Source organism: Thermobia domestica, chromosome 2, assembly GCF_964235325.1.
Source record: "Thermobia domestica chromosome 2, izTheDome1.hap1.1, whole genome shotgun sequence".
NCBI lineage: Eukaryota > Metazoa > Arthropoda > Insecta > Zygentoma > Lepismatidae > Thermobia > Thermobia domestica.
The window spans coordinates 9,529,516-9,547,278 of record NC_137455.1 but is presented as its reverse complement, the minus strand read 5'-3'; the positions used below and the strand labels follow the sequence as shown (position 1 = coordinate 9,547,278).

The 17,763-nt window shown below is 36.2% G+C and overlaps 1 protein-coding gene across 1 annotated transcript in view; it reads right to left on the bottom strand.

Annotated features, from left to right (window-relative positions):
- Window positions 1–17,763, bottom strand: part of Dyb (Dystrobrevin) — a 351,963-nt gene that overhangs the window by 301,801 nt on the left and 32,399 nt on the right. The window contains exon 2 of the mRNA XM_081738417.1: window positions 15,612–15,684. The gene's annotated coding sequence lies outside the window, so the exon portion shown is untranslated. The remainder of the gene's footprint in view (window positions 1–15,611; window positions 15,685–17,763) is intronic.

Here is a 17,763-nt window from a genome sequence, read left to right as displayed (position 1 = left end):
TCTGTGGTGTTGTTTCTGCTGATATCCTATTCTACGTAACACATGGTGCTCTCTAAATTATTCAATGATTAAAAAACTAGTTATTAGGAGAATAGGTTAAGCCGAAAAGGAATATATTCGAATTTTGTCGTCACTTATTTCAGAAAACGAAAGTGGGAACGAAAGGTAATAATAATAATAATAATAATAATAATAATAATAATAATAATAATAATAATAATAATAATAATAATAATAATAAGAAGAAGAAGAAGAAGAAGAAGAAGAAGAAGAAAAAAGAAGAAGAAGCTAAATCAATCAAGTGATTCGGAAAATAACTGATTCTCCTTAATAGATGATCTTTTAAAAAATAATTCATTAACAAGTATTGCCGTATCTTATTTTATATTATACAATTCGCTCGAACTAGAAGGGGGGAAAAAAGCCAAAAGTCTCAAAGCGAACTACAGGCTTTAGGAGTACGTAATTCTTAATGCTCCAAAGCAAGCAGTAAGAAAGACACCAGAAAACTGGTACTGGTTCGCTGGTTGCTGCCGAATTTATAGGCATCCAGAGTGGCAGTGGTGCTGGTGCTCTCCTGTTGTCAAGTACTTTATAAGAGGTACCAGTGGTCCGTCGTCTCCTGCTCATAGTAATCCCATATGGTGTACGAGGGTCACTACGAAAGTTTTGAGATACGCAGTGTTGTGGCACAGTATTTGAATTCCAGCAGTTACGTTCGGTAGTGGTATCCAGAGCGAAGAAGCGAAGCAAGTTTCAACTCGCCTCACTTATCGGCGTGGCCGTACCGCGTTCACTTGTTTGTTGATGTAAGCAGTATTCGGCTGTCTAGAATGGAGCTCGAAAGGGAACATTTTCGGGCAATGTTCCTTTACGGTTTCAAAAGTGGTTTGAACGAGACACAAGGTCTTGACCGTTTGCAGGAGGCATTTGAGGACCTTGCTCCTTCCCGTGCCAAAGTGGTTTGGTGAATTCAGAAGAGGCCGAACATCGCTTAAAGATGAAGAGAGAGCTGGACGTCCGGCAACAGCTGTGTCAGATGAAAACATTGCCGCTGTGGAACAAACGATTCGAGAAAATCCTCGAACAACTTTCAAGGACATTGAATCTACAGTAAACATTGGATCGCCAGCAGTAACAAAAATTCTTCATGATCATCTTTCGGCTCAGGAAGGTTTCATCTCGTTGGGTGCCTCACACTTTGACTGAACAGCAGAAGCGCATGAGTGTGGAATGGTGTGAAGAAATGCTTGCAAGATTTGATGGAGGCAATTCTCGACGCGTCTCTGACATTGTTACTGGTGATGAGACTTAAATCTATCAATTTGACCCTGAAAATAAACGCCAGTCTACAGTTTGGATCTTTCCAGATGAAAATCCACCCACGAAAGTGAAGCGACCCCGAAGTGTGGGGAAGAAGACGGTCGCAACTTTCTTCTCCAAATCTGGCCATGTTGCAACTGTTCCACTTGAAGAACAAAGGACTGTTCCTGTTCAGTGGTACACCACTGTTTGCCTAACAAAAGTGTTCCAGAAGATTCGGGAACGGCGTCCAAGAACTGGATTGCGTGGGATCCTACTTCATCATGACAACGCGTCCGCACACACGACCAACATCACAATTCAGTTTTTAGAATCTACGGAGGTCAAACTTATGACTCATCCGCCGTATAGCTCTGACCTGGCCCCGTGTCATTTTTTTCTGTTCCCCAGGATCAAAGATCGCATGCGTGGAAAGAGATTTTGCAGCCCTGAAGAAGCTGTAGTGGCTTACGAGAACGAACTTTCAACACTTGAAGAGAAAGACTGGCAACACTGCTTCCAAAAGTGGTTTTCGAGGATGCAAAAGTGTGTACAGTGTAATTGTGAATACTTTGAGAAAATGTAAGAGTTAAATTGGTGAGAAAATGTAAGTGTTAAATTGATTTTAAGTATGTAAGTTATTTCACATCTCAAAACTTTCGTAGTGACCCTCGTATAGTAAATCCATGTAGTGTTGTTTACAAAGAAGAGTACACGGCATTGTCTTTATACATAAGCACGCGGTTCATTAGAGTAGTAAAAGAGCTTTATCATCATCATACTTACCACCATAAATAGTCTGCTATCGCTGGAGATTGCTTATCAGAATTCAGATAACTACTTTAGTGCACCAAAGTCCTCCGCTATAGTCTTCGTCGTCACCATTCGCGATTAACTTTCTTTAACATATAGGTATATCAATTGCAACTTCTTATTTTTCATTTGATTTTTTCCTTTTTTAAAAAAATCACAAAAATACTACATACAGATAATAGACCTACGAACTGGAAGAGATGATGGTAAACATACAATTAAGTACAAAGTGTATGTTGAGCAAGGGTCGAAAGCGCAACCGTTTTCACGTGAGAGATGTTTGAAAACCGGCGAAGGCGCTGATACAATGCCGAATATCTCGTGACCGCCGAAAGATATCGCTATCGGCTACCGGAGCGATATATGTGTGAATTCTCCATCTTTCTATAGGGATCCCCGTATCGTAGCTAGCGCTTCAGTCCTATCAGTACGTCACTGTACTTGCCGTGTGCGTGTTTCTGTGTAATCTTTTGACCCGACAGTATCTTTGCATGGTCATGCGATATTCGGCATTGTTCCAACGGCTTCGGCAGTTTTCAAACACGTGAAAACGGTCCCGCTTTTGATTCATGTTCGTTCATTATATATATATATGCATGTCTATTATCACCTTCTCCAGTTTTTATGCATATCGTAGCATAGTGCTAGTGTGATACTATCTTCATTTGTTTAGTATATACATATTTCCCTGCATGAACCTTTGGTTCTCGAGTTATGGGCTATAAAGTAGGATTTTGATTTAGTAAAATTTTCGCTAAAACTTTAACGTTAATTTGAAGTATAAGAAAGTAAATGAGGAGACAGTTGATTAGCTAACTGTAAATGTAGTGGGTACTAATAGTAAGGATTCGCTAAAAGCAACGAAGGACGAATATTTTCTGCAACACGGAAACAACATTTCTGTTCCGCTTTTGTTTTCTACCATATTCTATATCACATCTCTACTAAGTTAGTTTCTTCTGAAATATTGTATAATCCTAACCAGTTTCTAGCCCTCCTTACTGGTCTTGTAGCTAGCATGAGCGCCTTTTCTGTACGGTGCCCATGGTTCGATTCCCGGTGAGAGAATCTTGAAATATGAACACATTACGGTGTGTTTGGATTCCACTTTTAACAGTAGATTCACGTCTTATATGGCTTCGGTACTGAAATGGACGTTAAACCCCAATCCAACCAACTGCTTTTCCTCTTTTTAATTATTTCTTACCCTCGTATATAAATGTATCATGTGTAAAGGTGATGTCTAGCGAGGAAGGGTAAAACAGTAATTCAACTAATTATGGGGTCTAATACTGGATGAAGTAGCTATTGATGAGGAAATGTATCGTATCTATCTTTATATTACGTTTCTTAATATTCACATCCTGTTAAAAAGTTATTATTCAAGATTGCATAAGCAAAAAATTACAAAGTTGTTTGCAGTTATTAGCTCCTACATCAACTGAGACAAGTATTGAAACATCATATAACCAATGACTACTATGCTGGAAGAAGGAGCAGGTGGAGATCGCAAACTTTTGTATGTATATATTGTTAATAGAAAATTATTGTTTATAATTAGTCTATCCTAAGAGGATTGATATTGCCGGAATATGGTACGCTGGAGTGCTCCTCAGATATGTACAGGTAATTCTCCATCATCGCATCTCACCTACATGAGATTTAGGTCATCTTTGCTTGCGAAAATATTACCAGTAATCTCAAGAGTTTCTCTTCCTGATTCGCATCTAATTCAATTAATTTCATTGTTATATATATGTTCTTTCATTTTCTTGATGTTAGATTTTCTAGAAATCTCGTTTCCTTTGTGCTTTCCAATAAACCTTATTTAATCTCTCTGTTCTTTCCAACTACTCAACGATATCCTGTTTCCTAACTCTTACGCCTACGAAAAGCTTCATGCTTCTTAACAAAGTAACGCAGGCTCTTCTGTGTCTGCTGCACTTTATATCATTGATTAGTTTACTGTTATTCTCAAGTTAGATACAAACAGATATAAAGTTTAGCTATACGTATTCAAGAGATAGTAATACTTACAAGAACAAACAATAACAATCACCTACACAATTGTTTTATGTTGTCCTGAGAACTTATCAAGTTCTATTATTTTGCTTTTTTAAAAAATAAATTTCATATACTCAAGGAAGTTTTAATAGCTTTGCACTTTGCACTTTGCACTTTTTAATAGCTTTGCACTTTGCACTTTGCACTTTTTAATAGCTTTGCACTTTTAAAAATTTTGTAAAAAGACAATTTAGATGTTCAGTGTTTCTCAGGTATTACCATATCGATCGATATTTTCAATATCTTTTGATAGTTTGATCCTAGATATCTCAACCATTTTAGTATTCGATATTTTTGATACAATGTTTCTATACTCGATATTTTTCGATATATTGATCACGTTTCGACATTTTATCCACACTCATTTTTGATATCTAAATCCAGACAGGGCACATCTCTAAACATTAGAAAAAGATTTTACCATATCGCAATTTCTGAAATTCCACCCGTGTTTCTTTTGAACCACTCAATGTAAAGACGCATAATTTGGTCTATATCAATTTCTTTACCAGAGAATGCGAATGAGATACCGATTCATTCCCGAGCTCCTTCTTAGCTAAGAGGTTAGCGTACGCGCTTTTGGCAAGGGAGACCCGGATTCGATTCCCGGCGGGAACTCATGTGGTTCGGATTCACCGTTAATCTATAGGTTCACGTCTCATATAGCCTCGCTACTAAAAGGGACGTTAAACTCAAACTCAACTCAACAGATTCTTCCTGGAACATGTACGAATTTTCAGTACATGTAAAAACTCCTTTGTGTATAGTGATTTTTAAAAAAAACCTACAAAAACATTAGTTGGGAGCATCTCAAATCCACTACAATCTAAATTTAAGGTAAAATACGTTACAGTTGTTTGAAGTGTTGTAAACGTATCCCAAAATAACACAGGGTGTCTACTGAGTTTCATTTTCAAAATTTAAGCATATTTCCAGTATATTCAGTATAACTATCAGCAAAATTCCTATACCTAATACAATAATCTTCACACCCTTGATGAATTCAGGTTTGTGATTGTTTTACCATCAAAAGAATATTTTACTTTTAATAAATTTAGTTAACCTTGATTTTTTGAAATACAATGATTTTTTAACATTTTTAAAGGGTTCCCTAAATTCCCCTCACAGCTCTCCACTCCACCCATTGCTTTAAATGTCTAATTACAAAATGTATACAACTCTTGCTTTGGAAACATTTATAATGTCAATGGATACAAAATTGTTCCTAAGACTATTAAAACAATTATAAAAACGTATTGTTGACCGTAATACGGCAAATTGTGGAGGTGTTAAAATATTAAATAATACTTTTGATAAAGTGGATACTTTCAAATATTTAGGATCAATATTAACAGACGAAAATCATATTCACGAAGAAATTAAATGTCGACTAAAAGCAGAGAATTTGTGTTACTATTCGGTTCAAAATCTCTTGTCGTCGCGAATTCTGTCGAGGAATTTGAAGCTTAAAATATATAAAACGATAATCATGCCTGTTGTTCTGTATGGTTGCGAAACATGGTCGCTTACTCTGAGGGAAGAACATAGACTGAAAGTATTTGAGAACAGGATCCTGAGAAGAATATTCGGACCCAAGAGGAACGAGAATGGGGAATGGCGGAAGCTTCATAACGAGGAACTACATAGTTTATACGGTTTACCCAACATTGTTAGGGTCGTCAAGTCTAGGAGGCTTAGGTGGGCAGGTCATGTAGCTAGAATGGAAGAAAGTAGAAACGCTTTCAAAGTCTTAACTGGTAGACCCATAGGAAAACGACCATTAGGAAGGCCTAGGCGCAGATGGGAGGATAATATTAAGATGGATCTCGCAGAGATAGGAATACAAAGTAGAAACTGGATCCAATTAGCTAAGGATAGAAGTCAGTGGAGAGCTTTTGTGAACGCGGCACTGAACCTCCGGGTTCCATAGGCCATAGAGTTAGTTAGTTAGTTATTGTTGACAAATTACCAGTTTCATGATTTTTCCAGTATCAAAATTAAATTCCAGTATAATTCAAGTATTTCAAGTATTTCCAGAATCAATAGACATCCTGTAACAAACTGTACACAGAAATTACCACCAAGAAACTTCATGCATTAACGTGTTAAACTTAATAATAATAGTATACTTTGGTTTTGTAATATTTCGAAAACTAAATTTAAAAAATGCGTTGGGGGAACAATGAATTTTCTTGTCAGCATTCGTAAACTCTCCATTTATAGAGAAATTCTTCGTTTAAAAATACAAGCGTGGTTTACAACACACTTTAGTACTAAAACACTTCCTTGGAGGCCGAGGCCATTTGTTGATCCACGTATCTACCCTTTCTCATATAATGTTGTAGTCCGTGCAGCTAACCAAGCAGAATAACAATATAAATGGCTGTCTGCTTGTGTCATGTACAGGGACGGGAATAAATGAATCATGCGTGCTCCCGGAAGGGTTTCTCAGCTGCTGTGTGTGACCTACATCTGTTCTTACTGTTCATTGTCCTCGTCAGAAGACCAATTACACACGGTTTGTATCTGTCATCTCGTCTCGTCCGATTGATTTCCGTCAATACAAACATAACAACAACTATCCACGATTCACAAACAAAATACACTGTCATTACAACACTTGAAATCACATAACAGTGTTTTTAAATACTGCCTACAGTCTACCACAAATATTATCACTTATGATAAATTGATGAGCAAATATTTTATTTGCACCTTAAACTCTGAAACTCTATATATTTCAACACTAAAGCACTTCCAGATTTTCGTAAGTCGTCACAGGGAGTGTCTTAAATTATAGTTCAAATTTCTTTCATAATTTCCCATTACAAGAACTCGTCAAAGCAGTAAGGGCGAAACCCAATGCGTCTAACATGATTAAATATTTTTTATAAGGTTTTGATGTCATATGGCTGTTCACCAGGCATTTGTGCCCACAAACTTAAAATCACCAAACTAGTTGATTTCACTAATCTTCTCAACACTCTGGGTTCTAACTACTATATTTACGCAGATGGTTGTAATACCTCGTCCAACTCTTCATTCTCACCTCAAACCCACTCTTCAGTACTCAATACTAAGCCTATTATTCACACCCTTTACTAACCCTATTCTTCATTACTCTAAACTAAAATAATTAATCCATATTTCCATTAAACCAATTCTTAGTTATTCTACATAAGTTCCGTTCTTCATTTTTCTAATTGATGCCTCTTTTTTCATTATCATAAACTAAGGCCATAATACTTTATTACCTAAGACCATACTTCACATCCTAAACTAACCCAAATTCTTCATTATCTGAAACTCTGCCGATTTTTCGTTATCTATTCCTGTTCTTCATACTTTAAACTAAGATCATCTTTCATGATTCTCACCTACACTAAGGCCTTTCTTCATTACTCAAAAGTAATGCTACTTTCATTACTCTAAAATAAGCCCACCTTTCATTGCCCTAACAAAAGGTCATTCTTCATTACTCAAAACTAAGGCTATTCTCATTACTCTACAGTACGCCCATCTTTCAATACTCTTAAAAAAAAAAAAAAACGGTAATTTATTACCCAAAATTAACGCTATTTATACTACTCTAAAATACGCCTATCTTTCACTGCTCAAACCATGACAATACTTCATCATCCAAAAACTAAGGGTATTCTCATTACTCTAAAGTATGCCCATTTTTAACTGTCCTAAATAAAGGCCATTATTTTTTTTTATCGTAATCTAATCCCATTCTATATTATTACTTTAAACTAAACTCCGAAGCGTTAGAACATTGTTCTCAACCGATGTGTCGCGACACACTAGTGTATCACGCAGTTCCCTAAGGTGTGTCGCAAGTTTTTGGAATTTAAAAATCACGAAGAACTTAGTAATAATAAGTTAAAATCGAGACAGACTGTACCAGTCAACACCTACTGCGGTAGCAATATTACTCAGTGCCATATAGAGTCATTATAAAAATTAACAGGTTTCACTACTATAAGATAAATAATTATTATTATTTATAATAAAAATACAAACAAGTAAGTCGGATACCCTGGAGGTTCAGTCAAGTATGTCATCAATCAAAAAAGGTTGAGAATCACTGCATTAAAGCCCTCGACGCAGTGTTGCCAAGCTGATCAGAAGATATTATCGTACATAGCACTTAAAATTATCGGTTTTGTCGCAAAATTATCGTATCTTTTGTTTGCAGCCTCAATACCAAGCATTATTATTATTATTATTATTATTATTAAGAAACCAACATAAATATTTACAGCTAAAACTATATTTAACAATCTGGGTAGGAAACAAGATTGAAGCTTAATTCTTTATACCAGTCTATAGAAAAGATAATCTGATTTTCTTTCCACACTTTATATGTTTACCTGTGAAAATTTATCTACATTAAGTAGCTATTAATTACCCCTTCTTTATTGGTTTTCTGTGTACATAATAGTGGTCCCTGGTTTGATTGCGGATGAGATCACGTGTCTGCTTTGAATTTGTAGTGTTTCAAATCAATTTCACCATACGTTTCATCTCGTACAATCTAACTAGCTAATAGTATAACGTAAAAATATTTGAATTATTACCCGATTAACTTCAATTTACCTGCACTATTTATCTTCTCAAGACCAAGCATCTTTTTAATGTTTTGAGTAAATTTGTGACATCTCGTATTCATATTCTTTCTCACGCAATGATTTTTTTTTTTTTTTCGAATTTCAAATAACTCGAGAATTATCTTTAGTTGTTGCCAGGATTTGTTAAATTAACGTATATTTTCCTATTATTGTACATCAGCTATCGTACAGCACACAGGGATCAAAATTATCGTATGATTCGATAATTATCGTACATGTTGGCAACGCTGCCTCGAAGCATCATGGATGATCATGAAATATCTACCAGAATGATTTGTGGTCAGCATATTGACTTTCACTGTCACTGTTTCTCGATTATTCAATACGAATGGTAGCTATATCTTCTTACTTCCCAAATGCCTTACAATGCTGACTCAGCACTGATCATCTTGTACCTCATTGATAATAATCGGACCTAGGGCCATGCATAGCAAAGAAATGTAATACCGGAAGCTTTTACTCTGATGGTACTTTACGAATAACTACAATCATGAACATCTTAATACGAAGTACTTCCACAATAAGAGCCAAGGTTGGTTATATGGATGTGATACGTGCAGGAAATTCAGTATTAAACTTTGACGTGCGTGGGATTCTGTTGAATTCTCGCCACCATTATAAGAAAATATATTCAGGACATTCTCATCGCAAAAACGCATTAATGAAATAACATTCTCATAATAATCATATAAAATAATATTGTAATATTAAAAAAAAACTGTCGTGCCACTAACACATATTCATATGTTTCGTTCTTAACAGAAAACAATGTTATTAAATACATGCGTAAAATAGTCTTTTTATTATTATTCATTATTATTCTTTATGAGTTTATCAGAGCAACATTAGTTTTAATCTCTATTCAACTTTTAATCCGTTTAAGCTACGCACACAATATAATGTGAGGAGTATCAAATGAGACACATGCCAAAACAAGCAATGTAATAAAATTATAAATCTAGAACTTACGAATCTCGAAGTATGAAATCATAAGGAGCTATGTAAAACATGAAACGAAATGAAATCTTCTAGTTTTACGTCCCACGATTATGCTCTTTAGGCTACGGGACACGATGATTAAAGCAAGTGAATGAACATGGAAGAGTTGGTGGAATGAGGAAGTGGGAAGAAACGGAAGTAGCCCGAAAACTCACAGACACTATGTTGTCCACCACAAACTTACTTAGCCAGGGATCGAATCACGGATCCCAGGCACCAGAGGTAAGCGCTCTACCACTGAGCCACCGTGCCCCCATGGAGCTACGTAAAATACAATAGTATAATAAGTGGCTATATAAAATAGTATCATGGCTATGGAATATATCTATGATGAACGTCAAAATTTCAAACATTTTGACATGCAGTATAACCCATCTATTGATATATAATACTTATAGCTACTGAAGTTCACATAATGCTAATATTTTGTTCGTGAGTGTACATTATGTATGATGTGTTTATGTTGGGAAACTTCAGAGGGTATACTGAAATGAGTTCGTAAATGGTCATCACGAAATGTCGGTGTTTTTACTCATGTTCATACTGGAATTCTAAATAGTGGTGGTGGTAATATAAATAAGTCAGTCGGTTCACAAAAGGCATAAATATGTAGTATTGTTCTTGGGAATTCGAATTTCTTATGCTTTCCTACTTCACTGCAGCACAGTTGAGAAGATATCTACGTGTTTGCAAGTTTTTCATATTATTATTACTAGAGACCGGATGTTTGGGCATTAAAAACATAGAAAATAGGCAGGCAAGTAGGCACTAAAAATTTTAAAAAATAGGCACTAAAACAACTCGAAATAATGAAGATAAATATCCAATACAATTAAAAAATTCAAGTTCAAATGTTCAAAGAATGTACAATGTTCAAAGAATATAGAAACATACCTGTTTTTTTTAACATATTCTTTTACTATACATAGAAAAACGAAGCTTAACATGTATTTCATTTATATTTGGTAAATACATTCTAGACAGCACTTTATCACTACACACAGCAATCCAAATTTTATTCACTTTATCAGTATCCACAGCAGTCCAAAGTTTTACAGAACTTTACCAGTACACGTAGCAGTCCAAAGTTTTACATCTTATTACTACAAACAGCACTTATATTTCTTGGAAGAGGCAGAATCCTTTCTTGAAACACTAAACTATATATTTTTTCCAGTAAACTCTTACTTTGGAGAAAATGCCTAGAATAGGCAACATTAGGCACTAAAGCAATTATTTAGGCAAGAAGGATCGAAATTGGAAAAAATAAAATGGACTTAAATTGATAGTATAACCCCTAATATAAACTTTAAAACATTATTTTTGATCATATCTATAATATTAAAAATTACGCATTTTGCCTAACATCCGGTCTCTAATTATTACGAGATACATTCAAGTTATAACACCACCAATTTTTTTGTCAGGACTGGTAACAGATAGAAACACGTTGCTTGTTTTAAAATACGCGAGCACACACTGTTAATGCGTGACATAGATGGTAACACCGTACGGCACACAGAACTGGCGGCAATGCTGAAAGTGATGACTGTTTTTGATACTTACAATACTCGTCAAATCATTCGTTTTCTCTATTTGCGTGATGTGACACTGAAATTGATCATCAATTGAGTGAGACATGTGATGATAGTGTCACGGATGTGTCTAATGTGCGTTCGTGGGTGCGATAGTTCAAAAAAAGGCAGAACGTCGTGTAACAACAACCAAGACAATCTTGGTCTCGCACAAACCGATCTAACGACAGTGTGCACAGATAATGCCAATTTTGGACGCGATGTGTTCCACGCGTATTCTGGGATCCTCCAAAAGAACTTCCTTCACTCGATCAATCATTCGTCGGACCGACTTGTGAGAGCCCGAGATTGTCTTGGTTTGTTGTCACACGACTTTCTGTTTTCTCTTGAACTGTCGCACCCACGAACGCACATTAGACACATCCATGACACCATCATCGCATGTCTCAGTCAACTGGCAATGAATTTCAAGCGGTGTCACACCACACAAATGGAGAAAACGACATGTATGGTAAGTATCAATAACAGTTATTACTCTCACCGTTATCGCTAGAGTTCTGTGTGCTGTACGGTAGGCGGAACCTTATAATTAGCTGGTTTACTAAAGTCGTTTTCAATCAAATCCCAATCGTCACTGCATTGAAATTTGACGTCGTGAACTGGAGCTAAATCTAATAAAGGAGAAGAAAAACAACATCCTTCCAGATCCTAAGGTTACCTGTATAGAATGTTCCGTAACTCTGGCATAATAATTGAATATATATATCATTTCGAAGATGTTATTTTCCGTAGGCCCCAATGATGCTATTGTCGCTAGCTTTTTATGATAGTACTTTCCGTAGCCGCTGTAATACTATTTTCCATAGCTCTATGATCCTATTTTCCATAGTCACTGCTCTTAAAATATAATAGTGCGTATTAAGGAATTCGGCGCAGCATGAACAGAATTTTCCTTACGAGTAAACACGCTCTTTTAAAGTAAAAATACTAATATCAACCTTTGAACATCACGAGCCGTTCTCTTGGTGACTGCAGTGCGTATTGTATCCGGACTTTTGCAACCTTGAAACATTATTTTAAAAACGCGAGTTCAATTGGCTTTGTTTGTTTCACTATTCATTATAAATTAACCCATATCCAAAGTAGTTGGTTTATTTATACACGCTAACCACATTTCCCCATTAAGCCGTCCCACGAGACATCACTAATGTGAAATTATAACGTATGCTTTCGTAGCTGCGAGAGAAAGGGAGAGGGTGACAGAGAACCATACAACTCCAATTTTCATGACATGTTACATTTGGATCAATCCCATAGTAGACTACAAAAATAATTTATACGTAGCACCAGCTAAAGCCATTCATACATTGCGCTTCTGCTCACAATATTACAAACCAAACGCTAATCATATACAAGAATAATTAACGCAATACTACAAATTTTAAAATATTTCCTGATGAGACGAAATAAAATTACTTTGAATGCTCAAGAATAAAATTCTGAAGAGCTCCTTTATGACTAAATGGAGCAGGATATAAAAACTTGATTTCCAGGGAAAGAACATGTGGTTCTCGATTCATAAGTTCGTTACTGAATTCTCTATGGCTGTGTGCTTGTACATATATATATATATATATATATATATATATATATATGCAAATTTTTCAATTCTGAGCCCTCTATTGGACAGAGCACCAAAAACTATCTCAAAGAAATTATGGAATTTTTCGCGTCACTCTTACCCTTCCCGAGATATTGGCCAAAAAAGTTTCGATTTCAGGATATTTAAGGAGCCATATCTCGGGAACTGTACGTCATAGAGCGATGATAAATATCTACGAGGATGGTGAACATTTTAGTACCAAATAGTAACCGGTGGTCACTGGTTATATCTGCATTTTCAGTATACATGAAGTGATAAGAAGTGACAGCTCAATATAGCTAATTCAACAGATCCTCTAATATGAAGATTCTAAATATGTAAGTGTATTATCTATTGAATTTAATCAAATAAATACAATATACAATTTCATATACATTTCATAAAGATTATTTCTTTTTAAGTTCGTTTTTGCAATGGTTCCAAAAACTGAAGAAATTTAAGTTTTTCGGCACAAATATGAAAACCTATTTGAATTGCTTGTTCATACACATATAATTTAATACGTACATTTATATTTAAATCCATAGAACTATAGTATATTTACGGTAATAAATGAAGTTATGTAATGAACAGAAACACTTGTTTTACATGAAGTATGCGTATGTGCAAACCTATGCGTTGTCACCAGCCATTCAAAGTTGGAACTAGTGTGTTAAAATTCAATAATGTCGTATTCGATTATTCAAACAAGTTTCACGCTATGCATCTACGAGGCGTGTTCGTAAAGTAAGGATACAACAACCCCTGTAGATGGACACGTAATATTTTCGTGCGTAATTTGGGAATATTGGCCTTTACCGTTAGACTTTCGCTTCTCTCTCACGGCTGTTCCTCATTGCTAAGTGGAATCTAGTACAAATACAACGTTTACAATGTCTGCGCCGATTCAGAATCCTGCCGAATGTGAAATGTCGCTCCTTCATACGTTTTTCCAAGTATAAGGCAAGCGCCCAGCAAATACTCACGAGCATTTGTTTCCTTTTATGGAAACATTACGAACATACATTACTACAAAATGTCATGAATTCTCGGAACGATAAAGAGATAAAGAACGAAGTTGAAACCTGGTTCCAGCAATAAATAGGGATGCGCACGAGAAGAGACGAGACACAATTTTCCTGGCGAAATTCGAGTCAAGACATCACTTTTACAGCACATTTTCGAGTCGAGACAGCCTCAAATCTTGTCTCGTGCGCATCCCTAGCAATAAGTGCAAGAATTCTATAACTGTGGGGTACAAAAACTATACTCCACGTCACCCGAATTGGTGTATGGCGTCAGCCAATAAGCTCGCAGTGCGCTGTTACTAAACCTTTAGGGAGGAATCTAATCATTCATAACTGTCCACAAATAAGATACTCCGATTTAACACGCGTTTGGGTAATGGCGGCAATTACGTTGAAAAACAAGCCCTTTATCATTAAATACGTTGGCGTACACATTTTGTCAAACACATTTTTTGAATGAATACTAGCCGTCGTATTCTTATTTTCTGGTCATGTCTCGTATTTTAGGTTTCCAAACTATGGGAATCCAATACTAAAACAGAGAAATGATAAATTTATGACTTGGGGTTTCAACAGGGGAAGTGCAAAAGAATAAGAATTTTCTTAGTTTGTCGTAAGTTAACGTCCCTATGTACTAACAAGGCCGCATGAGGCATGAACCTATAATTCAAAGAAACATACCCAGTTCAGTTAGAAATTAAAGCCGTTCAACAAATACGCCACAAATCCAGTCTGGTGGATGAAAAAATGAAAATGAAATCTTTGAGTTTTACGACCCATGGTTATGCCGGTTAGGCTAAGGGAGACGGTGATGATGAGTAATGAATGAAATGAAATGAAATGAAATTTTGAGTTTTACGTCCCACGGTTATGCCGGTTAGGCTAAAGGAGACGGTGATAATGAGTAATGAATGAAATGGTGGAATGAAGAAAGTGGGAGGAAACGGGAGAACCCCGAGAAAACCCACGCACACAGTGTTTGTCCACCACAAGGTTCACTTGGCGTGGGCGGGGATCGAACCCGGGACCCCAAGCACCAGAGGTGAACGCTCTACCACTGAGCCACCGCGGCCCCCCTCTGGTGGATGATGTTCGAAATAGAAGTGTGCTAAAAGTGCTCACAAATATGAGAATGTCCGATATGTAGTTACTGAAGAGTCTGTGCAAATAAGATTTAGAATTACGTGGGATGTTTAAGTTGACTTTACGATATGTGTTATTATGAAGATATTGTGGATAATAAAGATATAATAGCAGAAGTATGAGAAAGATTAATTGTGATAATTGAGAGGCGTATTGGGCACAGATGAATAATAAAGAAATGTTTCAGAACGCAAGTATTTATTGTGCATGCAATATAATAGAATATCGTAGCTAAGAGTATAATACAAATATATATAGTTTCATCTTTTGGCTCAGTTTAAACAATTTGAGCGGTGAATATTTTGGTTGGTTTAAAAGTATTAACATATGACATTTTGTCTACGAAGTTTCTACGTGTCTTTAATATTCCATATAATCAAACAGGAACTGAAAGAAAAAAAATAAACAGGCACTTTTAAGAGCAATCAATAGTGACAGGGTCTGTACTTACCTTCTCAGAAAACTCTCAGCACCATCTTGTTTCCATTTTGGTGTAAATCGACTAGTTATAATATCTGAAAGAGCTAGAAGAATAAATTAACAAATTAATAAAACAATACAGTTGGATCGAAAAACCTCTTCAATTTCAACCAAACTTAATAGATACACAATGCAAAACGACTTACACTGGTGTGCAATCCATAGTTTTCGGGGTCGCTGAAATGAATAATGACGCTCCAAATACCGATTAACTCCAAGTTCAGCCCCATCGGCAGAGGACGGGAAGAGGTGGAAAACAAAATCTCAAAAATGACTAAGATTTGTCTCGAATTCATAGTTTTCATGATCGGAAAACCGGCTGACCGGTTTAAAAAATAACGGAGCTATGTTAAGTAAATTATCTGATTATGTTTGCTTTTACACGTCTATTTATAGTCTCTCTTGCTCCACGAAAAATCTTAGCCAGGATGACCGACCACGGGATTCGAATTGAGGACTCCGATTGCGAAGCAAGAATATTCACTGTTAACCTTCGCCTTCTGACTGTTATCAATTATACAATTACCTCCACAGTGCAAGCGACAGGCTTCCCTCTATATATTTTAAAACGTGAACACTGCTGAATATACTGAGTATGAAAGGTGAAATACTCAATGCCTCGTCAAAAGGTAATGCTCAGTTAAACGCCGAGTTTTCAACTACTAAATCCAGACTTCAATTTCCGGTTTCATGTAAAAGGAAATTGCATCAAGAGTTTTTTTCTTCCTCCATCTAGAAAATATATTCTCGGTGAATTTTCCATTTCTTCTCAATCTCTCTTTTGTCGTTCATCGTGACATATACTGAACATATAGAGCATTATTAACTACGAGCTGAAATACCCATTCTTCGCATGGCTCAGATAAAATATCTATGTAAACAAACTGAACAACGAAAGGAAAAAATATCGGCCATTTTCTACTACTTTTACATATCCCGGTAAAAGCACCCTGAGAACCCCTGGTTTGAATTTTGAAAGAAGAAAAAACGCCTCTGGTCCTCAGCCGATGGGGGTTGTATATGGAAAACACCTATTTACACATATTACCATTTACGGAGAGTATCACATTTATCTCTGCAAGCACGAAAACTATGGATTTGACACTAATATCGGTCATTTTGGATTATTTTTACATGTCTCGATAACCCCCACAATCCGCAAGTGACCCCTGGCCCGCATACAATTGTAGCTGAATTGAAAGGCGTTGCTAATAAAAATTGTCACCATTGATCTCAGCGAACGCGGAAACTATGGACTTGACACTAATATCGGTCATTTTCTACTAGTTTTACATGTCCCGGTAAACACCCCCTGAGACCCCCCCTGGTTCGAATTTTTAATAAAAGCGCTTCGTCTTGATCTGGCCAAAATTTGGTACCCGTGACCGAAATTTGGTAACTCTCGGGCACTCGTCTGGTCCCCAGATCGCACACAGACAGACACATAAACTCTTTATTTTCTTTAGATCTATATTAGATTAGATTACATACAAGTAGACTAAACAATTTCAACGAGACACTGTTTATACATTTCACAAGATAAAGATGTAATCAGGGTACTCTAATGGTTTTCAAAGTATGGTTCGCAGCAAATTTTCCACTGGTTTAGATGCTCAAATAAAGTATTTGCGAATTAGCATCTGTGGCTGTTGTGTAAAAAAGAGTTTTCTTTTTCCTCCACCATTATCATTATATAATACGCCTGTCGATTACACTTTTCCTCAAAGTACTAAAAGTTGATAAGTGTTTTTTGCCTCACGCTCTACTATCATCAGCACTATAGTGATCGCAAAGAATCATGAAGCTTGACCTACATCTACCAATTTCACCACCCAATAGAATGAGAGGGTTTGTTCCAGTCGTCAACCCTATCCATGAAATTTTGCCAATCTTGTCTCTTACCATTTACGGAGAACATCTTCTGAGAGTACAGTGTTCTCGGATTGTTGCTAAGTCTTGTTTTATTTATTTTTGTTGTGATGGTTTCATATTTTCACAGTTATTGTTATCGTTTAATTCGAATAGCTGTTACCGTTCTTTTTATAAGTTCTTTAAATGCATTTTCCCCTTTGTTCACCATGTCTTCAAAGTCTGGCAACATTATTGGTGCACTTCGCACGTTT